This window comes from Pseudochaenichthys georgianus, chromosome 16 (assembly GCF_902827115.2).
Source record: "Pseudochaenichthys georgianus chromosome 16, fPseGeo1.2, whole genome shotgun sequence".
Classification (NCBI taxonomy): Eukaryota; Metazoa; Chordata; class Actinopteri; order Perciformes; family Channichthyidae; genus Pseudochaenichthys; species Pseudochaenichthys georgianus.
Genome location: NC_047518.2, coordinates 24166085 through 24171312, shown reverse-complemented (window position 1 = coordinate 24171312; position 5228 = coordinate 24166085).

The window sequence follows — 5228 nt, the reverse complement described above, 5'->3', positions numbered from 1 at the left end:
CCGTATGGAAAGCATGATAATTGTAACTGGGTAAGGTCAACTGAGTACATGATGCTTCTAATGTCAGAGCTGTTGAAAAATGCCTGAGAAAAATATACAATTCTATATTACTATTCACAGCCATATCTCTGTGATGTGCACAGTTTTATGCAATTACTGCTTGTGTAAATAACCGAAAATCTCTATGATATACTATACTCCACATCTACATACGTAACTATACCCATATACATGTTATGGTCTAAATGACATACCTAGACTTCTACCATCATTTCCCTGCAGGATTTGGAGGTATCATAGCTCCACTGTCAGGGATTTCTTACTTTTTCAAATGTGATTGGGTTCCATGGGTGCAGAACAGACCTGATGTGAGCTGACACACATATTTTCCCTATGACACTTCATTCTCCTCTCGCATAAGTCATTGTCAATGACCCCCGGAGTGAGTAGAGAGGTATGAGGGAATCATACAGCCTCTCATATTGCTGCCCATAAATCTCACTGTGAGGTGTGACAGCACCAGTGTCTCCTCAGGGTGAAGTACTGGTGAGCACAATTCTTCATGACTTTAATGACATTTGATATTGTAATCTTAAGCCCTTTTACACATTGATCCTAAATATATTTTCAGGTTCATTCACCTGATTCTGTCAATCTCATATTAGGTCTGGTTGATATTTTAAGCAACTTTGGACATGCAACTGCATCAGCATTTATGGACTTGCATGTGTAGAGAGGTCTTAAAAGTCGTTATAATCAAACTTTTTGTTAAAATCAAGAAATAAGTTATTCTCTATTCCTTTAACAAAAAACATATTGAGATATTTAATAACAAATTATATGAAAAAAGTCACAACTTTCACATGATAACCGTATTATACATTTCTTATGCCAAGTGCACAGCTCAGCATATAACTATTATTAAATAGCTTATTATCTGCCACCCTTTAACTTTACTAGATGAGTAAACCTGCACAGCAGCTAAAGTTATGAGCATATGTTGAAGGCCAAAGACTAGGTGTGTTACTGCTGTCAGGATATATGGGTACAGCTTCTGTGAACAGACAACATCTCTGGTTAGATCCATTTACTATTAACACCCCTTGTCCATCACACAGACTCCTCGTTTCTGAGAAAAATATAAAGAGATGGCCTGAATCGTTGCTTGTAGTCAGAGGACTTTAACTCAATCTGCGCTGTAGAAAAGAAGAGCCTTCACACAGCCCAGGAGAAAGAAACGTTGTACAATCATGGCATTGCTACACTGCTACACTGTCATCCCCGGGAGAGAAATGAACAACAGGAAACCCTAGCTATTATTACTACCTTGTTTGTAATTTCAGATTACATTTGACAGGAGAGTGGCAAGCAGAGTGGACCAATGTGTCCTCAAAAAATAAGTGTAGTACATAACCTTCCGGAGTGCTCAAAAAACACAAGGCAAAAGGATTCTGTTCCAAGGCAAGCGGTGGGCCCAGTCACTTAACACTTGTACTTTTAATGAGTTGGGTTGACACAGCAACACCGCTGCGAGCGGACCGAAATAACAGCCATTGGTCTCTGGAAAAGTGGATGGCCTGTAACTGCCAATGATGGCATGTAATGAAATCCCAGATCCTACTGAAAGGTCTAGTTAGGAGGTTATAGCATGATGAAACAAGCTGTAATCTTTTCAGTTGCATTAGCATTGTTGGTCACTAGTAGCAGCTTCTTCCATCATTGAACAGAGCAAAAACTGAGAGGTTAGAGGTGTTTTAAAACAGACTGTTGGTAAAATGTGACTGCAAGATATCTCAGTACTTACCAAAGTACTGCGGTATCGTGCAAGGTGACATGTTTGCACTTTTGACTCGCTGTCTGTTAAAAAAACATTTCTTACGGTACAGGAGATATTAAATGAAAGACGTATATTACTTTTTACGAATTTCCTTAGCCGTCACAACCTTCCACCAACCCTCATGACCCCCATACAGAGTGTGGTTGTCGCCAATAGACCTTTTCCATACATCAGTTGCTCGATTTTAGAATTAAAAAAAGATACAATGAAAGAAAATACATTAAACATAATACAAATAATATTATACAATGCAATTCTTGTAAGTTTCGTTTTGGTATCAGCGTGATACAATAGTGAAAGCAAAGTAAAAAACTAAAACTGTGCAATGTTTTTTTCTCAGATACAAAATTAACTGCATATTCTTTGCCCTGATAATTAAAGCTCAAATGCTTTAAATGATCTCAGTCATGCGGCTTTCACACCAGCGCTTTTCAGTTTCTAGCTCCGAGCGGGAGCTTTTCTGGTTCAGCTCCGGTTTCCCTTTTCAGCACCCGCTCTGTGCACACGGCCCACTGGCGCCCCAGAGCTGCCCTTGCTGCGTCATGACGTCACCGTTTACATCGCTGATTTGCTCCCGAACGGCGCTCACAACAACAACAACAACAACAACTGCGTCGGGTAGATGATCGTGTTGCTTTTAATCACACGAAGCCAGAATAAATTGAATAACGACTTCTCCAACCTTATACTTTGCTCCAGAGTGCCGTGGTTCATTGTTTATTAATGTGTTTCTGCAGCATTTACCGACCGCTGCAGTGCTGCTCTTCCACGGAGTGTATTCTCCCGTTAGCTCCCGGTTAGCTCACACTGCAGCGGCCGCTCTAAAGTATTCACTGTCCGACTCACACAAGCAGCTGATGCATATCCCCAGTTCCCTTAGCCTAAGTGAATGTGTGTCAGTCTGAATTGACACTGTTTGGCATCACAACGCTGTTATGAAAGTTTCTCTGGTATAAAACGGGTGATGTTGGCATAGCAACCGAAGCTAAACTGACTACTTGCATCCGATAGCTGCAATAATACAAAACAACACGTCTGCCTCTCTCCACAATGATCGATAACAGTGAACGGATGGTCAAAGTAAGGTACAAATAAAAAGAATCACACGAAGCCTGGTTAGTGTTGCCTGACTTTATAAAGTGTGTTTATAGGCACTACTGCTTGTAGGCAGGCATAACAGTCGACCCATGGGAGGTGGGTTTAGTTTCCTGCACGCCTCGACGTAAGAGAGACGTAAGCGACGTCGCCTCTTAGCTCCAAAGCTCTTGCCTCTGGACCGACAATTTTTTGGAGATGGAAATTTTAGCGGATTCCGGAGCTAAGAGCCGGCGCCGCTGCGGTGTGAACAGGAAAACCCGGCGCTTTTCAGGCTCTAGCTCCGAGCCGGAGCTGAAAAGGCGTTGGCGTGAAAGGGGCATCAGAGGCACCACAAGGCGCTGCATGCTACTGACAGGGGAGCTTTTAGCTTCACTCGAGCATTATCTCTCAGCAGGACTGGTAAATGCTCATTTGTATTCTTTGGAAATCTAAAAGGAAATTAACATTAATGCTTTCATTTTTTCCCAGCTACGAAGATCTATTATTTTGATCTCACAGATTTAATTGGCCATTCATGTGACAAAGATTCAATTTATTTTTGCAAGATACGTACGTGTTTGGATTGAAGTTGTCGAGGCCTCCAAATCAAATCCCATTAGCGAATCCTGGAAAGTAATGAGCAGTTCCTATTATAGTCTATACAAAAAATCCTGCTCTGTTTTTTACGCAGACGGACAGACACACTAAAAAAAAAGCTCTGGCATTGTTTAGTCCAAGTCCATCATGGACAGATGAATATAGATTGCTCCAAAAGCAGAGTCTAACAACACATCTAATATTATGTTCGCACAGGCTATTGAAACCACCTGCATCCTTTGTGCAAAGCCAGTATGAAGATGTAGTGTCTTAGATACTCTATATCCTGTCTAGCAAAAATTGACAGCCGAAAAACAAGAGGAACAGCTTCCATTTATATCCATCTTGTTATAAGTTGAGCTCATTAAAATAAAATATATTTTCATTGTAGGTTTTTTGGTGGTTAAAGTTCATTAGGTATTATGACTCGGGGTTGTGTTACGATTTATTTCAGTACTTTACAACCTTGCACTAACAATATAATCAACCTTGCTCTATCCTCATACAGTAGCTCAGCAGTGCAGCTGACAGCATGATGCAGTGGTTATGTGACCAGAGGACTTTACAAATGGAGACATAATTAAAACGGGGTAGATCTCCAACTAGGGCTTCTATAATGACCCTTCACCAAAGACATAAACAACTCTCGTTATCACCTTGCCAACTAAATCTCCATCAAGATTGCGGTATAATTAACAGGAATAGCATAAATGTTAAAATCCATTGATCTTCCCGTTTAACCACCCACAGCTGGCTGCTCTTGTGTACCCTGTACGCTGAAGCCATTAGTCTTATGAGTAGAGCATCATAGAAAAATATCAATTCAAAGGCTCTGTAAAGCAAATCGAAGCATGGTTACAGTATGTCAGGAAATTGTTAGAAGGACAAGCTTGAAACATAACAAAAAGGAAGGAAAACTTTCCATACAGGGAAAAGAAGTAATCACATGAAATCCAGCCCCTTTTGTTTTCCACCTGAACTGAAGTTGAAGTCCTTGAGTCGATATTGCCGCACCATCTGCTGGGAAGTGGGAAGAGAGACTATCCATCTGTTGAATCTGAGTTTTATCATCCTCAAGCAGTCAGGTATATTCTGGTGTCGAGTACCCAGGTGTTTCATATACTTTAAAAAGGAAAAGTGGCTCCAAGTACGGACTACAGACAATATACTGAACTGAGGCATATGCTCACTTCTCCTCAATGTGTTGCAAAAATCTCATCTAACCTGAAAGACAGGCTCTTTTAAGAAGACCTGTTATGGAAATGGGGAGTAGTTTAGTGGGAAGAGTGGTGTGTGAGACAGACAACCCCTGTAATCTTGTCTGGTTCTCTGCTAGGTGAAAGAGGAATGATGTCGCATAAAATGAACCCTGATCCAGCCGGCACATGCTCAAATCCATAACTGACTGTATATTTTAGCTGCTGTAATGGACTTCATGGGTGTGTTGAAATATAGTCTTTTAGAGGATTTTTGCATTTTAAGCATATAGCTGAAATCATACCAATTTATATAAAAACTTTTTGAGGAATTTTTTTTTGAGGAATTTTTTTTTAAATCACTGAAGTGTTTTTTTAGCTGTCACTGAATCACTAAAAGGCTCTTTGAAAGGGTCAGCGGTTTCGACAGGTTACCATATTTGCATGCATTCAAAATCCGTAATGCTTTTAAAACCCCAATTTTTGGGTGAATAAATCATCCAACACAGCAAAACCTTTAT